The sequence below is a fragment of the Anabrus simplex genome, chromosome 7 (assembly GCF_040414725.1).
Source record: "Anabrus simplex isolate iqAnaSimp1 chromosome 7, ASM4041472v1, whole genome shotgun sequence".
Classification (NCBI taxonomy): domain Eukaryota; kingdom Metazoa; phylum Arthropoda; class Insecta; order Orthoptera; family Tettigoniidae; genus Anabrus; species Anabrus simplex.
Window position 1 is genome coordinate 239,062,807 of NC_090271.1, and position 18,382 is coordinate 239,081,188.

The following is an 18,382-nucleotide window of genomic DNA, read 5'->3' on the forward strand; positions in this document are numbered from 1 at the left end:
CCCACGACCCTGAGATTAAGAATCATGTAAGCCGACCATGTAGAGGGTTAAGAGTTTCACGCTCTACCGACTGAGCTAGCCGGGCTCTGCACGGTCAGAATTGATTACTTATTAAGGACATTAACAGCCTGATGCCCTACCGACTGAGCTAGCCCGGCGGTGGGTTGTAGGTCTTGATTAATTAATATGAACATGTAAGGCGATCATCTATTAGTTGTGTGCTAAAAACTCGCCCAGCGTGGGGCTAGAACCCACGACCCTGAGATTAAGAGACTCATGCTCTACCGACTGAGCTAGCCGGGCTGTGCAAGGTCAGTATAGAATACTTATTAGGAACATGTAAGACGATCATGTGTTCGAGGAGAGCAAAATTCTCGCCCAGCGTGGGGCTCGAACCCACGACCCTGAGATTAACAGTCTCATGCTCTACCGACTGAGCTAGCCGGGCTGTGCAATATCAGAAATGATTAATTTTTTAGAACATGTAATGCGATCATATATTCGATGAGAGCAAAAAACTCGAACAGCGTGTGGTCGAACTCACGTCCCTGAGATTATGAGTCTCGTGCTCTACCGACTGATCTAGCCGGGTTGTGTAACATAGGTCTTGTTTTCTTATTAAGAACATGTAAGACGATCATGTCTTAGATGACAGCGACAAAATTGGCCGGCGTGGTTGTCGAACCCACGACCCTGGGAGTAAGAGCCTCATGCCCTACCGACTGAGCTAGCCGGGAGGTGGAATGAAGGTCTTGATTACTTATTATGAACATGTAAGACTATCATCTATTAGTTGTGTGCGAAAAACTCAACCAGCGTGGGGCTCGAACCCACGACCCTGAGACTAAGAGTCTCATGCTCTACCGACTGAGCTAGCCGGGCTGTGCAAGGCCCGTATAGAATACTTATTAAGAACATGTAAGACGATCATGTGTTCGATGAGAGCAAAATTCTCGCCCAGCGTGGGGCTCGAACCCACGACCCTGAGGTTAAGAGTCTCATGCTGTACCGACTGAGCTTGCCGGGCTGTGCAATGTCAGAATTGATTACTTATTAAGAACATGTAAGACGATCATGTATTCGATGAGAGCGAAAAACTCGTCCAGTGTGTGGTCGAACTCACGTCCATGAGATTAAGAGTCTCATGCTCTACCGACTGAGCTAGCCGGGCTGTGCAATATCAGAATTGATTAATTATTTAGAACATGCAATGCGAACATATATTCGATGAGAGCAAAAAAGTCGAACAGCGTGTGGTCGAACTCACGTCCCTGAGATTATGAGTCTCGTGCTCTACCGACTGGGCTAGCCGGGCTGTGTAACATAGGTCTTGTTTACTTATTAAGAACATGTAAGGCGATCATGTGTTAAATGACAGCGACAAAATTGGCCGGCGTGGGTGTCGACCCCAGGACCCTGAGATTAAGAGCCACATGTCCTTCCGACTGAGCTAGCCGGGCGATGGAATATCGGTCTTGATTACTTATTATGAACTAGTAAGGCGATCATCTATTAGCTGTGTGCGAAAATCTCGCCCAGCGTGGGGCTCGAACCCACGACCCTGAGATTAAGAGTCTCATGCTCTACCGACTGAGCTAGCCGGGCTGTGCAAGGTCAGAATAGATTACTTATTAAAAACATGTAAGACGACCTTGTGTTCGATGAGAGCAAAATTCTCGCCCAGCGTGGGGCTCGAACCCACGACCCTGAGATTAAGAGTCTCATGCTCTACCGACTGAGCTAGCCGGGCTGTGCAAGGTCAGAATTGATTACTGATTAAGAACATGTTAGACGATCATGTATTCAATGAGAGCAAAATTTTCGCCCGGCGTGAGTCTCGAACCCACGATCCTGAGATTAAGAGTATCATGCTCAACCGACTGAGCTAGCCGGGCGGCGCAATTTCAGTTTTGATTACTTGTTAAGATCATGTAAGCCGTCCATGTAGAGGGTTACGTGTTTCATGCTCTACCGACTGAGCTAGCCAGGCTGTGCAATGTCAGAATTGATTACTTATTAAGGACATTAACAGCCTGATGCCCTACCGACTGAGCTAGCCTGGCGGTGGGTTGTAGGTCTTGATTAATTAATATGAACATGAAAGGCGATCATCTATTACCTGTGTGCGAAAAATCGCCCATCGTGGGGTCGAACCCACGACCCCAACGTTAAGAGTCTCATGCTCTACCGACTGAGCTAGCCGGGCTCTGCACGGTCAGAACTGATTACTTATTAAGAACATGTAAGAAGATTATGTGTTCGATGAGAGCAACATTCTCGCCCAGCGTTGGTTTGAACCCACGACCCTGAGATTAAGTGTCTCATGCTCTACCGACTGAGCTACCCGGGCTGCGCAATGTGAGAATTGGTTACTTATTAAGAACATGTAAGACGATCATGTATTCGACGAGTGTGGTCGAACTCATGTCCCTGAGATCATGAGTCTCGTGCTCTACCGACTGGGCTAGATTGGCTGTGTAAGATAGGTCTTGTTTACTTATTAAAAACATGTAAGGAGATCATGTGTTAGATGACGGCGAGAAAACCGCCCTGCGTGGGGCACGAACCCATGACCCTGAGATTAAGAGTCTCGTGCTCTACCGACTGAGCTAGCCGGGCTGTGCAAGGTAGGAATTAATTACTGATTAAGAACATGTTAGACGATCAAGTATTCGATGAGAGCAAAATTTTCGCCCAGCGTGAGTCTTGAACCCACGACCCTGAGATTAAGAGTCTCATGCTCAACCGACTGAGCTATCCGGGCGGTGCAATATCAGAATTGATTACTTATTAAGGACATGCAAGCCGATCATTTAGAGGGTAAGGATTTTCATGCTCTACAGACTGAGCTAGCCGGGCGGTGCAATGTCAGAATTGATTACTTGATTACTTATTAAGATCATGTACGCCGCCTCTGTGGTGTAGTGGTTAGCGTGATTAGCTGCCACCTCCGGAGGTCCGGGTTCGATTCCCGGCTCTGCCACGAAATTTGAAAAGTGGTACGAGGGCTGGAACGGGGTCCACTCAGCCTCGGGAGGCCAACTGAGTAGAGGTGGATGCGATTCCCACCTCAGCCATCCTCGATGTGGTTTTCCGTGGTTTCCCACTTCACCTCCAGGCGAATGCCGGGATGGTCCCTAACTTAAGGCCACGGCCGCTTCCTTCCCTCATCCTTGCCTATCCCTTCCAATCTTCCCATCCCCCTACAAGGCCCCTGTTCACCATAGCAGGTGAGGCCGCCTGGGCGAGGTACTGGTCATACTCCCCAGTTGTATCCCACGACCAAGGGTCTGAAGCTCCAGGACACTGCCCTTGAGGCGGTAGAGGTGGGATCCCTCGCTGAGTCCGAGGGAAAATCCGAACCTGGAGGGTAAACAGATGATGATGATGATGATTAAGATCATGTTAGACGATCATGTATTCGACGAGAGCAAAAATCTCGCCCAGCGTGGGGCTAGAACGCTCGAGCGAGACATTAATAGTCTCATGCTCTACCGACAAAGCTAACCGCGCTGTACGATGTCAGAATTGGTTACTTATTAAGAACATGTAAGACGATCATGTATTCGACGAGTGTGGTCGAACTCACGTCCCTGAGAACATGAGTTCCGTGCTCTACCGACTGGGCTAGATTGGCTGTGTAAGATAGGTCTTGTTTACTTATTAAAAAGATGTAAGAAGGTCATGTGTTAGACGACGGCGAGAAAACCGCCCTGCGTGGGGCACGAACCCACGACCCTTAGATTAAGGGTCTCATGCTCTAACGACTGAGCGAGCCGGTCTTTGCAAGGTCAGAATAGATTACTTATTAAAGACATGTAAGACGACCATGTGTTCGTTGAGAGCAAAATTCTCGCCCACGACCCTGAGATTAAGAGTCTCATGCTCTACCGACTGAGCTAGCCGGGCTGTGGAAAGTCAGAATTGATTACTTATTAAGAACATGTAAGACGATCATGTATTCGATGACAGCAAAATTTTCGCCCAGCGTGAGTATCGAACCCACGATCCTGAGGTTAAGAGTCTCATGCTTAACCGACTGAGCTAGCCGGGCGGTACAATGTCAGTTTTGATTACTTTTTAAGAACATATAAGCCGATCATGTAGAGGGTTAAGAGTTTCATGCTCAACCGACTGAGCTATCCGGGCGGTACAATGTCAGAATTGATTACTTATTAAGGACAAGTAAGACGATCATGTATTGGATGAGAGCGAAGAACTCGAACAGCGTGTGGTCGAACTCACGTCCCTGAGATTATGAGTCTCGTGCTCTACCGACTGAGCTAGCCGGGCTGTGCAAGGTCAGAATTGATTACTGATTAAGAACATGTTAGACGATCAAGTATTCGATGAGAGCAAAATTTTCGCCCAGGGTGAGTCTTGAACCCACGACCCTGAGATTAAGAGTCTCATGCTGAACCGACTGAGCTAGCCAGGCGGTGCAATGTCATTTTTGATTACTTTTTAAGAACATATAAGCCGATCATGTAGAGGGTTAAGAGTTTCATGCTCAACCGACTGAGCTATCCGGGCGGTGCAATGTCAGAATTGATTACTTATTAAGGACATGCAAGCCGATCATTTGGAGGGTAAGGATTTTCATGCTCTACAGACTGAGCTAGCCGGGCGGTGGAATGTCAGAATTGATTACTTATTAAGATCATGTTAGACGATCATGTATTCGACGAGAGCAAAAATCTCGCCCAGGGTGGGGCTAGAATCCTCGAGCGAGAGATTAATACTCTCATGCTCTACCGACAAAGCTAACCGCGCTGTACGATGTCAGAATTGGTTACTTATTAAGAACATGTAAGACGATCATGTATTCGATGAGAGCGAAAAACTCGCCCAGCGTGTGACCGAACTCACGACCCTGAGATTAAGATCCTCACGCCCTACCGACTGAGCTAGCCGGGCGAGGGAATGTAGGTCTTGATTATTTATTATGAATGTTACCGTGTTTTTGCGGTAGTTATGCGTGAAAGAAGGTGCGGGGTGGTGAATAGGTCTCAAGCTACGAAAATAAAATTAATTTAAAATTTAACAAGGTTATATTTTTCTTTCAAAATAAAGAAATAACAAGCATGGCAGGTACAGAGTAGCAAGTCAAAAGGTAGTTACAATAATTACAGGATTTGGGCTTCGAGCCCCGAATTCACATTTCTAGGGCAATTAGCCCAACCTTACTCCAAAATAAGTTTTACCAGAGGGGCCGAAAACCCCATTCATGTCCCAGAGCACTTGCTCCAAATTACACAGAAAAGCCTCCTCGAGGCATACAACACTCAATTTTCGAAAAGAGGCACTCGCTCTCAACTTTAAGCCTCTCAAAGGCCACACCAAACTCCACCTTCAAGTTGTCCTCTCGGGACATAGACACAGGGGTAAAATACCCAACCTACTGAGGTCTATTAAATGAAAAAGGGTAATTACATGACCTCTAAAATAACAATTTGAGAGGAGGCGATCTTGCGCTCCTAATACGCTTTGTTTAAAACCTACTTGGCACTAGGCCGTTAATACAAGGGCTAATCCCATACTAAAGAGGTGACTTAATAAGGAAATAATTTACATTAAGTCGAAGAAGAATAGGTTGAGAAAAATATAAGTTCACCTCAAAAAATATGAGTGGGAGCTCGGGAGGGTTAAGCACTCTCTATCCCAATATGTAGTTTAAAAGATAGAAAGATAGTTTCTTTACATTTTAAGGAAGGTTACATAATGGAAAAACTTCGGACCCGCCCCGAAAGTTAAACTGCTGAGCAAGCAAGAAAAGAAGTAATTAGTCGGCCATTACCTGGTTGTTGACTGTCGCCGAAGAAAGAGGCGCTTCCCGCCCCCTGCTATGTACTTTACACACTGAAAGATGGAACAGAAGTGGCCCGGAGACCCAAAAATCAGCAGTATATATCCTCTCGCGGAGGTTCGAGGCGTTAGGGGAATGAGAACACCCTCCCACAAAAACTTTTATTGGGTAGGATACCGCAACATATTCCAGTTGGGGGAAGCTACATTCAATTGGTCAGAAATAAATTAAAGAAATTCGGGATAGGCTAAATACAAAACAAGGGGAAAGAGAGGGGTATACAGCCAACTTAAGCAATAACAGAAAGAAATTTAACAAGAAACAAACTTTTGAAATAAAAATTTCTCCAAAAAAAAAAACAGTTCTTTCACTCCGCACTAGGGTGCACTATTGTTGATCTTCAGTAGTGTCCTCTAGAAGAGAAAGTTCACACTTCTTACTACAAGCAAAACAAAAATACGTCGAAAATGACATAGTTCAAAAACTCCAAATTTTCCACGTAGTGACATCTTCTGAGAAACTTGAAAATTAATACCATCAATAAAGTTCAGACTTCCTCCAGCAGAGGAGTTTCACTTGGCGCACATTTTAAATTAGCGGCGTGGAGGTGTACCGCCCGGTACAATGAACATGTAAGATGATCATCTATTAGCTGTGAGCGAAAAACTCGCCCAGCTTGGGGCTCGAACCCACGACCCTGAGATTAAGAGTCTCATGCTCCACCGAGTGAGCTAGCCGGGCTGTGCAACGTCAGAATTGATTAATTATTTAGAACACGTAAGACGATCATATATTGGATGAGAGCGAAAAACTCGAACAGCTTGGGGCTCGAACCCACGACCCTGAGATTAAGAGTCTCACGCTCTACCGACTGAGCTAGCCGGGCTGTGCAACGTCAGAATTGATTACTTATTAAGAACATGTAAGACGATAATGTACTCGATGACAGCAAAATTTTCGCCCAGCGTGAGTACCGAACCCACGATCCTGATATTAGGAGTCTCATGCTCAACCGACTGAGCTAGCCGGGCGGTACAATGTCAGTTTTGATTACTTAATAAGAACATGTAAGCCGATCATGTAGAGGGTTAAGAGTTTCATGCTCTACCGACTGAGCTAGCCGGGCTGTGCAATGTCAGAATTGATTACTTACTAAGGACATTAACAGCCTAATGCCCTACCGACTGAGCTAGCCCGGCGGTGGGTTGAAGGTCTTGATTAATTAATATGAACATGTAAGACGATCATCTATTACCTGTGTGCGAAAAACTCGCCCATCGTGGGGCTCGAACCCACGACCCCGAGGTTAAGAGTCTCATGCTCTACCGACTGAGCTAGCCGGGCTGCGCAATGTCAGAATTGATTACTTATTAAGAACATGTATGACGATCATGTATTCGATGAGTGTAGTAGAAATCACGACAATGAGATCATGAGTCTCGTGCTCTACCGACTGGGCTAGATTGGCTGCGTAAGATAGGTCTTGTTTACTTATTAAAACATGTAAGAAGATCATGTGTTAGATGACGGCGAGAAAACCGCCCTGCGTGGGGCACGAACCCACGACCCTGAGATTAAGAGTCTCATGCTCTAACGACTGAAGTAGCCGGGCTGTGCAATGTCGGAATTGATTACTTATTAAGAACATGTAGGACGATCATGTGTTCGATGTGAGCAAAATTCTCGCCGTGCGTCGGGCTCGAACAAACGACCCTGAGATTAAGAGTGTCATGCTGTACCGACTGAGCTTGCCGGGCTGTGCAATGTCAGAATTGATTACTTATTAAGAACATTTAAGACGATCATGTGTTAGTTGATAACGACAAAATTGGCCGGCGAGGTTGTCGAACCCACGACCCTGAGATTAAGAGCCTCATGCCCTACCGACTGAGCTAGCCGGGAGGTGGAATGAAGGTCTCGATTACTTATTATGAACATGTAAGACGATCATCTATTAGTTGTGTGCGAGAAACTCCCCCAGCATGGGGCGCGAACCCACGATCCCTGAGATTAAGAGTCTCATGCTGTACCGACTGAGCTAGCCGGGCTTCGCAAGTTAGCAATTGATTACTTATTAAGAACATGTAAGCCGATCATGTAGAAGGTTAAGAGTTTCATGCTCTACCGACTGAGCTAGCCAGGCTGTGCAGTGTCAGAATTGATTACTTATTAAGAACATGAAAGACGATCATATATTCCAATAGAGTGAAAAACTCGCCCAGCGTGTGGTCGCACTCACGACCCTGAGGTTTTGAGTTTCGTGCTCTACCTACTGGGCTAGCCGGGCTGTGACACATACGTCTGGTTTACTTATTAGGAACATGTAAGTCGATCATGTATTAGATGACAGCGAAAAAATCGCCCAGCGTTGCGGTCGAACCCACAACCCTGCGATTAAGAGCCTCATGCCCTACCGACTGAGCTAGCCGGGCTGTGGAGTGTAGGTCCTGATTACTTATTATGAGCATGTAATGAAACCGTACAGTGTCCTGTACAGATCATGGGAATGATATGGGCTTTTATACTCCATTAAAATTACTCCTAAAGGTCGCGTCATTAGTAGCAGTATGGGCGAAGGGGATCGAGCGGCGTCCTGCCAGAACGGAACCCTCGAAAAGAGCGCCTGCGAACAAAGGGAGGACAAAGCAACAGCCAAGCCCCCGCGGAAATACGCTCTCAACTCGCAGAGAGAGATAGAAGGGGACGCGATGCTGGAGTAGTCAGATACGCCCCGAGGTGGAGCTTAGCTTCCCAGAGTTCCAAACGAACATAAGGAACTTCCGGTTTTTTATGCACGTGTCACGGGTGCCAACATCGGACTTTGGCGCGTAAACAATGGAATGATATTTTAATCCAGACATAGGAAAATTATGCGAGACCCATCATTGAATAGAGCGGAATTTTCTGCGTTCCCCAGACTAAAAATATGTAATAACTTATGCAGGGGAAGAAATGAGGTCACCAGCTGTCAAGATGTAACATATCGCTAACACATGTGGATACAGCGGCGTCACCCAAGCCAAGAGTCGTGCTCAAAATTGACTCCGCCTCCCGAGGGACGCTAATGAATTAATCAAAGGCGGGAAGCAAATTACATAAAAACTGCTGATCGTAGGTCCAGCACGCCTGGCTCAAATGAAAGAGGAGACAGAGGGCTACAAGATGCAATATTTAAATATCTTCAATTCTTGGTGTGAAAGGAGCTCTGGTTCTTAATGAACCGTGAAGGTTTACACCCCCAAGCTTCCGGCGAGCAAGATAATATAGGCCGAGCAGGCCCTTGCAGAGACAGTTGTTCTTTCACGGGTCGTGAGACGGACACCGTGTCCCGCGGTGCTCTAGTTACAGTCAGAAACCCCTGACCGCGTACAAAGAAGTGTTATTGTGTACAAAAGCTTTTGTGTAGTGAACGGGAGGCCAAACGAGCCTAGGTGTATTGTTTCTGTGCTGCGTGTCAAACTAGTAAAAACCGCGAGCATATTTTACGAACAAGTATTAGAATTCGGCTGAGAAACTGCCGGTTTAATGAGTCAGTGAAATTAATAATTCGGTATCACCCAAAGTGTTACTTCGAATCAGGGGCTCGAGTCTCGTGAGCTACCCGATTCTTACTGGGAACGCGGGTGTAAACTCTGAAATAGAGGACGCGTGACGAGTGTAAAAGTGTTACCCACTTGGATTACTGTAAGATTTCAGCTGTGACGAGTTCCCCAGGATGTCGGACTTGTATGGACCAGGGATGAAGGACTGCACGCCCGCCACCTACCGAGTGGTCATGGAGTACTAAGAACTTCACCATGGGTCTCCCGTGGGAGGAGACACAACGGCCACCAAACAGATGAGTGATGTCCAAATTTAATTTCTAAGCATGACATAACCCGGGGATAGGATTAGCGTTCTTTTGTAAATATCAAATGTTGTATGTTAATGCATGTCCTATATGGAATTTTTATTGATTTTTATAATGTTGAAGTAAAATTCAAGGGAGCTAAATTCCCGGACGACTCATATTTCTTTCTTAATGATTAGCTTATCGTGAGGGTTATATTTTTAGTAATATGTAGAATGTCCTAGCAAGTATGGGAACAAGGTTAGGAGAATATTTGAGTTTCCCGTAGGGGAGGTTGGAAAAATGGTGTTGGCAAGCAGGGAAACATGTCGAAATATTGGTAGTCACTGTCCCACGAGGTTGTCAAATATGCCAGGGAAACTCATGGGTCAGTCAGACAATGCATGCCTAGCTTACAGATATAATCAGTGCATGGATTGCAAGAAAGAAGAAGATCCCGACCGGGAGAGGTACATATTTGTGTGATTTAGATAAGTGTGAGGAACCATATGCAAGTTTCCCGTGATTTTTGATTAATTGGCCATAATGGTTTTGAGTGGTTTTTTTTTACCTATAGCCGAGGCAAGACCCAGGGCAGGAGTCCCTTAATCTTTGGTCAGAAGGTTTAAATATAAGTGTATTTATGTGGTATGAACGAGGAGCCATGAGAGCCAGAGGCCCAAGGGAAGAAGATACGCGATATGAGACGTAGTGAGAAGGCCGAATAGGAATTTACGATGAGATGATTGAGAAGTGATCGTGCTCCAGTCTCAGTGATAATAATGAGAAGGGAGTGAATAAAAAGAGTATTTTATGGGAATTCCACGATAATATAAATAAGCAAATGAAATGGGCCAAGGATGTGTCCCCGAGACGAGAGGGTGAACGTTTGAGGGAGAGAAGAATCTGAATGGCCGTGCGAAGTGAATGGCTGGCCTTCTTTCTTTTGTGTATGTCTAGCTCCCGCCCTCGGGACAAAAGGGTCCCGTATCCCATTGTGTGAGGGCTTGGAGCCCGGGTCTGCCCGCGTTCTTTTGTTTGGGTTAAATGGCTTAGCTAAGAATACTTGTATAATGATAATATCACGGTAACTTCTTTTAAAGGTATTTAATAAATGAGTAGGGATCCCCCCGATATCCGGCGATATGAGAGTAGCTATTCTCGGGATCTACAGAAACCCACAGTACCTCTCGGTCGGGAGTCTGCCAGTTCGACTCCGGATTATGGTGGCGCCCTTGGGCGAGCTGCTCCAAGCTTGCGCTGTGGGCCGGAGACAGTGATAACCATGCTGTTTCTTTTCTAGGAATGGTTCTCCTGTGTGCATGAATTGTATATATCCATATATTTTGTGTATGTTTCGTAATTATGTGCACATATTTTTGAGTTCAAACAGAACCTATGTGCACGTTGTGTGGTCTTGGTGATAGATGAGTAGTCCGGGGTTTAGCAAAAATGGTAATTGTGTTTGTTTGTGCATTATGCAAATGTGTCTTTTAATATGATATTATGTAGTGTAGGCCCCGGTTATGTTCGTGCTTAGAACAGCTAGCAATATTTGTGTATAGGGACATCAGATCATCACACGGTGTGATCGACAGAATAATGTACAAATTTCATGAACGGTATGAATTAATGAGGACAAATGAACGATAGCAAGTCGCAAAACCTCAATCATACCGTTACGCAGACGACGCCCATGGGCGATTCGCATTTTAAAGGGATTATTATTTTCTTTTCCTCCCATATGTGGAGAGTCATTGTATAGAGAGCTGTATCAACTTCGTTAAATTGTCATGTTTTGAATAAATTCATATTCGTAACCCCTATTTTATGATTCTTGTCATTTGTAGCAGTGTTAAGCAGTATCCAATAGGCATTTGAACCCAGTGATCCTACTTTCATATTATAGACATAAGGCTCCATCTTAAGTATTTGTTGTTTTTGTTTTTCTTTGAACGTACCACTTCCCCAAGTGCTCAGGCTGCCGGGCCGGCACAGAAAGTAGGAAGGGGAGCGGTCCGAAGCTCGTTAAGCAATTCGACCCGCTCTTCAATCCAATCTCATCCGTGGGCGTTTACCCCGTTACGTGGAGGCATTCTTATGCGTGGGTCATCCATTCGAAGCCCGGTAGGGTGTAGTAAGACGATCATCTATTAGCTGTGTGCGAAAAACTCGCCCAGCGTGTGGCTCCAAACTACGACCCTGAGACTAAGGGTCTCATGCTCTACCGACTGAGCTAGTCGGGCGGTGCAAGTTAGGAATTGATTACTTATTAAGAACATGTAAGCCGATCATGTAGAAGGTTAAGAGTTTCATGCTCTACTGACTGAGCTAGCCAGGCTGTGCAGTGTCAGAATTGATTACTTATTAAGAACATGAAAGACGATCATATATTCCAATAGAGTGAAAAACTCGCCCAGCGTGTGGTCGCACTCACGACCCTGAGGTTTTGAGTTTCGTGCTCTACCTACTGGGCTAGCAGGGCTGTGACACATACGTCTGGTTTACTTATTAGGAACATGTAAGTCGATCATGTATTAGATGACAGCGAAAAAATGGCCCAGCGTTGCGGTCGAACCCACGACCCTGCGATTAAGAGCCTCATGCACTACCGACTGAGCTAGCCGGGCTGTGGAGTGTAGGTCTTGATTACTTATTATGAGCATGTAAGACGATCATCTATTAGCTGTGTGCGAGAAACTAGCCCAGCGTGGGGCTCCAACCCTGGACCGTGAGATTAAGAGTCTCATGCTCTACCGACTGAGCTGGCTGGGTGTGCAGTGTCAGAATTGATTACTTAATAAGAACTTGCAAGCCGATCATTTAGAGGCTTAAGATTTTCATGCGTCCGCCTCTGTGGTGTAGTGGTTAGCGTGATTAGCTGCCACCCCCGGAGGCCCGGGTTCGATTCCCGGCTCTGCCACGAAATTTGAAAAGTGGTATGAGGGCTGGAACGGGGTCCACTCAGCCTCGGGAGGTCAACTGAGTAGAGGTGGGTTCTATTCCCACCTCAGCCATCCTGGAAGTGGTTTTCCGTGGTTTCCCACTTCTCCTCCAGGCGAATGCCGGGATGGTACCTAACTTCAGGCCACGGCCGCTTCCTTCCCTCTTCCTTGCCTATCCCTTCCAATCTTCCCATCCCTCCACAAGGCCCCTGTTCAGCATAGCAGGTGAGGCCGCCTGGGCGAGGTACTGGTCATTCTCCCCAGTTGTATCCCCGACCAAGAGTCTGAAGCTCCAAGACACTGCCCTTGAGGCGGTAGAGGTGGGATCCCTCGCTGTGTCCGAGGGAAAAGCCGACCCTGGAGGGTAAACAGATGATGATGATGATGATGAAGATTTTCATGCTCTACAGACTGAGCTAGCCGGGCTGTGCAGTGTCAGAATTGATTACTTATTAAGAATTTTAAGAGCCTGATGCCCTACCGCCTGTGCTAGCCGAGCGGTGGAATGTAGGTCTTGATTACTTATTATGAACATGTAAGATTATCATCTATTAGCTGTGTTTGAAAAACTCGCCCAGCGTGGGGCTAGAACCCCAGAGCCAGAGATCAAGAATCCCATGCTGTACCGACTAAGCTAACCGGGCTGTACAATGTCAGAGTTGATTACTTATTAAGAAAATGTAAGACTTTCATGTATTCGATGAGAGCGAAAAATTCTTCAAGCGTGTGGTCGAACTCCCGTCCCTGAGATTAGCAGTCTCGCGCTCTACCGACTGGGCTAGCCGGACTGTGTAACATAGGTCTTGTTTACTTATTAAGAACATGTAAGACGACCAAGTGTTCGATGAGAGCGAAATTCTCGCCCAGCGTGGGGCTCGAACCCACGACTCTTAGATTAAGAACCTCAAGCCCTACCGACTGAGCAAGCCGGGCGGTGGAATGAAGGTCTTGATTACTTATTATGAACATGTAAGACGATCATCTATTAGCTGTGTGCGGAAAACTCGCCCAGCGTGGGGCTCGAACCCACGACCCAGAGATTAAGAGTCTCTTGCTCTACCGACTAAGCTAGCCGGGCTGGGCATTGTCAGAATTGATTACTTGTTGAGAACATGTAAGACGATCATGTATTCGATGAGAGCAAAAATCTCGCCCAAGGTGGGGCTCGAAACCACGTCCCTGAGATTAAGGGTCTCATGCTCTACCGAGTGAGCTAGCCAGGCGGTACGGTGTCCTGTTTTGATTACTTATTAAGAACATGTAAGCCGATCATGTAGGAGGTTAAGAGTTTCATGCTCTACTGACTGAGCTCGCCGGGCTGTGCAATGTCAGAATTGATTAATTATTTAGAACATGTAAGACGATCGTATATTCGATGAGAGCGAAAAACAGCGTGGGGTGGAACTCACGTCCCTGAGATTATGAGTCTCGTGCTCTACCGACTGGGCTAGCCGGGTTGTGCAACATAGGTCTTGTTTACTTATTAAGAACATGTAAGGCGATCATGTGTTAGATGACAGCGACAAAATTGGCCAGCGTGGGTGTCGAACCCACGACCCTGAGATTAAGAGCCTCATGCCCTTCCGAATGAGCTAGCCGGGCGATGGAATGTAGGTCTTGATTACTTATTATGAACATGTAAGACGATCATCTATTAGCTGCGTGCGAAAAACTCGCCCGGCGTGGGGTTCGAACCCACGACCCTGAGATTAAGAGTCTCATGCTCTACCGACTGAGCTAGCCGGGCTGTGAACGTTAGAATTGATTACTGATTAAGAACATGTTAGACGATCAAGTATTCGATGAGAGCAAAACTATCGCCCAGCGTGAGTCTCGAACCGACGACCCTGAGATTAAGAGCCTCATGCTGATCCGACTGAGATAGACGGGCGGTACAATGTCAGTTTTGAATACTTTTTAAGAACATGTAAGCCGATCATGTAGGGGGTTAAGAGTTTCATGCTCTACCGACTGAGCTATCCGCGCGGTGCAATGTCAGAATTGATTACTTAATAAGGACATGCAAGCCCACCATTTAGAGGGTAAGGATTTTCATGCTCTACAGACTGAGCTAGCCGGGCGGTGCAATGTCAGAATTGATTACTTATTAAGAACATGTTGGACGATCATGTATTCGACGAGAGCAAAAATCTCGCCCAGCGTGGGGCTAGAACCCTCGAGCGAGAGATTAATAGTCTCATGCTCTACCGACAAAGCTAACCGGGCTGTACAACGTCAGAATTGGTTACTTATTAAGAACATGTAAGACGATCTTGTATTCGATGAGAGCGAAAAACTCGCCCAGCGTGTGACCGAACTCACGACCCTGAGATTAAGAGCCTGACGCCCTACCGACTGAGCTAGCCGGGCGAGGGAATGTAGGTCTTGATTACTTATTATGAACATGTAAGATGATCATCTATTAGCTGTGTGCGAAAAACTCGCCCAGCTTTGGGCTCGAACCCACGACCCTGAGATTAAGAGTCTCATGCTCCACCGACTGAGCTAGCCGGGCTGTGCGGGGTCAGAATAGATTACTTATTAAGAACATGTAAGGCGATCATGTGTTCGATGAGAACAAAATTCTCGCCCAGCGTAGTTCTCGAACCCACGACCCTGAGATTAAGGGTCTCATGCTCTACCGACAGAGCTAGCCGGGCTGTGCAACGTCAGAATTGATTAATTATTTAGAACATGTAAGACAATCATATATTCGATGAGAGCGAAAAACTCGAACAGCGAGTGGTCGAACTCACGTCCCTGAGATTAAGGGTCTCATGCTCTACCGACTGAGCTAGCCGGGATGTGCAATGTCAGAATTGATTACTTATTAGGAACATGTTGGACGATCATGTATTCGATGAGAGCAAAAATCTCGCCCAGCGTGGGGCTATAACCCTCGAGCGAGAGATTAAAAGTATCATGCTCTACCGACTAAGCTAACCGGGCTGTACAATGTCAGAATTGATTACTTATTAAGAAAATGTAAGACGATCATGTATTCGATGAGAGCAAAAAACTCGGCCAGCGTGTGATCGAACTCACGACCCTGAGATTATGAGTCTCTTGCTCTACCGACTGGGCTAGCCGGGCTGTGTAACATAGGTCTTGTTTACTTATTAAGAACATGTAAGACGATCATGTGTTAGATGACAGCGACAAAATTGGCCAGCGTGGGTGTCGTACCCACGACCCTGAGATTAACAGCCACATGCCCTTCCGACTGAGCTAGCCGGGCGATGGAATGTAGGTCTTGATTACTTATTATGAACATGTAAGGCGATAATCTATTAGCTGTGTGCGACAAATACGCCCAGCGTGGGGCTCGAACCCTCGACCCTGAGATTAATAGTCTCATGCTCAACCGACTGAGCTAGGCGGGCAGTGCAACGTCAGAATTGATTACTTATTAAGAACATGTAAGACGATCATGTATTCGATGAGAGCGAAAAACTCGAACAGCGTGCGGTCGAACTCACGATCCTGAGATTAAGAGTCTCATTCTCAACCGACTGAGCTAGCCGGGCTTTACAATGTCAGTTTTGATTACTTATTAAGAACATGTAAGCCGATCATGTAGAGGGTTAAGAGTCTCATGCCCTACCGTCTGAGCTAGCCGGGCGGTGGAATGCAGGTCTTGATTACTTATTATGAACACGTAAGCTGTGTAGGAAATCATCGCACAGCGTGGGGCCTGAACCATCAACCCTGAGATTAAAGTTCTCATGCTCTACCGACTGAGCTAGCCGGGCTGTGCAATGTCAGAATCGATTACTTATTAAGAACATGTTAGACGATCATGTATTCGATGATAGCGAAAAATTCGTCAAGGTTGTGGTCGAACTCACGTCCCTGAGATTATGCGCCTCGCGCTCTACCGACTGGGCTAGCCGTTCCGTGTAACATAGGTCGTGTTTACTCATTAAGAACATGTAAGACGATCATGTGTTAGATGACAGCGAGAAAACCGCCCAGCGTGGGGCTGGAAACCACGACCCTGAGATTAAGAGTCTCATGCACTACCGACTGAGCTAGCCGGGCTGTGCAATGCCAGAATTGGTTACTTATTAATAACATGTAAGGCGATCATGTGTTCGATGACAGCGACAAAATTGGCCAGCGTGGTTGCCGAACCCACGACCCTGAGATTAAGAACCTCAAGCCCTGCCGACTGTGCTAGCCGGGCTGTGGAACGAAGGTCTTGATTACTTATTATTAACATGTAAGACGATCACCTGTCCGCCTCTGTGGTGTAGTGGTTAGTGTGATTAGCTGCCACCCCCGGAGGCCCGGGTTCGATTCCCGGCTTGCCACGAAATTTGAAAAGTGGTATGAGGGCTGGAACGGGGTCCACTCAGCCTCGGGAGGTCAACTGAGTAGAGGTGGGTTCGATTCCCACCTCAGCCATCCTCGAAGTGGTTTTCCGTGGTTTCCCACTTCTCCTCCAGGCGAATGCTGGGATGGTACCTAACTTAAGGCCACGGCCGCTTCCTTCCCTCTTCCTTGCCTATCCCTTCCAATCTTCCCATCCCTCTGCAAGGCCCCTGTTCAGCATAGCAGGTGAGGCCGCCTGGGCGAGGTACTGGTCATTCTCCCCAGTTGTATCCCCGACCAAGAGTCTGAAGCTCCAGGACACTGCCCTTGAGGCGGTAGAGGTGGGATCCCTCGCCGAGTCCGAGGGACAAAACGAACCTGGAGGGTAAACAGATGATGATGATGATGATGAAGACGATCACCTAATAGCTGTGTGCGAAAAACTCGCCCAGCGTGTGGCTCGAACCCACGACACTAAAATTAAGAGTCTTATGCTCTACCGATTAAGCTAGCCGGGCTGTGCAATGTCAGAATTGATTACTTATTAAGAACATGTAAGACGATCATGTATTCGATGAGAGCAAAAATCTCGCCCAACGTGGGGCTGGAACTCACGACCCTGAGATTAAGGGTCTCATGCTCTACCGAGTGAGCTAGCCAGGCGGTACAGGGTCATGTTTTGATTACTTATTAAGAACATGTAAGGCGATCACGTAGAGAGTTAAGCGTTTCATGCTCTACCGACTGAGCTTGCCGGGCTGTAAAATGTCAGAATTGAATACTTATTAAGAACATTAAGATCCGGATGCCCTACCGACTGAACTAGCCGGGCGGTTGAGTGCAGGTCTTGATTACTTATTATGTGCATGTAAGACGATGATCCATTAGCTGTGTGCGAAACACTTGCCCAGCGTGGGGCTCGAACACAGGTACCTGAGATTAGGAGTCTCGTGCTCTACCTACTAAGCTAGATGGGCTGTGTAACTTAGGTCTGGTTTACTTATTAGGAACATGTAAGTCGATCTTGTATTAGATGACAGCGAAAAAATCGCCCAGCGTTGCGGTCGAACCCACGACCTTGGGATTAAGAGCCTCATGCCCTACCGACTGAGCTAGCCGGGCTTTTGAGTGTAGGTCTTGATTACTTATTATAAACATTTAAGACGATCATCTATTAGCTGTGTGCGAGAAACTCGCTCAGCGTGGGGCTCGAACCTTGGACCATGAGATTAAGAGCCTCATGCTCTACCGAGTGAGCTAGCCAGGCGGTACAGTGTCATGTTTTGATTACTTATTAAGTACATGTAGGCCGATCATGTAGAGGGTTAAGAGTCTCATGCTCTACCGACTGAGCTTGCCGGGCTGTAAAAGGTCAGAATTGAATACTTATTAAGAACATTAAGAGCCCGCTGCCCTACTGACTGAGCTAGCCGGGATGTGGAGTGTAGGTCTTGATTACTTATTATGAACATGTAAGACGATCATCTA

General features: G+C 46.6%; 7 non-coding genes across 7 annotated transcripts; all 7 read right to left on the minus strand.

Moving 5' to 3' along the window:
- Positions 1-230: 230 nt before the first annotated feature.
- TRNAK-CUU (transfer RNA lysine (anticodon CUU)) lies at positions 231-303 on the minus strand. The gene has a single exon. It is a non-coding gene; the product is annotated as a tRNA-Lys (tRNA).
- A 72-nt stretch (positions 304-375) lies between these two features.
- Positions 376-448, minus strand: TRNAN-GUU (transfer RNA asparagine (anticodon GUU)). The gene has a single exon. It is a non-coding gene; the product is annotated as a tRNA-Asn (tRNA).
- Positions 449-1,532: 1,084 nt separating this feature from the next.
- Positions 1,533-1,605, minus strand: TRNAK-CUU (transfer RNA lysine (anticodon CUU)). The gene has a single exon. It is a non-coding gene; the product is annotated as a tRNA-Lys (tRNA).
- A 72-nt stretch (positions 1,606-1,677) lies between these two features.
- On the minus strand, positions 1,678-1,750 carry TRNAK-CUU (transfer RNA lysine (anticodon CUU)). Its single transcript has one exon. It is a non-coding gene; the product is annotated as a tRNA-Lys (tRNA).
- An 11,835-nt stretch (positions 1,751-13,585) lies between these two features.
- On the minus strand, positions 13,586-13,658 carry TRNAK-CUU (transfer RNA lysine (anticodon CUU)). The gene has a single exon. It is a non-coding gene; the product is annotated as a tRNA-Lys (tRNA).
- A 596-nt stretch (positions 13,659-14,254) lies between these two features.
- TRNAK-CUU (transfer RNA lysine (anticodon CUU)) lies at positions 14,255-14,327 on the minus strand. The gene has a single exon. It is a non-coding gene; the product is annotated as a tRNA-Lys (tRNA).
- A 1,563-nt stretch (positions 14,328-15,890) lies between these two features.
- TRNAN-AUU (transfer RNA asparagine (anticodon AUU)) lies at positions 15,891-15,963 on the minus strand. Its single transcript has one exon. It is a non-coding gene; the product is annotated as a tRNA-Asn (tRNA).
- Between the last annotated feature and the right edge of the window lie 2,419 nt (positions 15,964-18,382).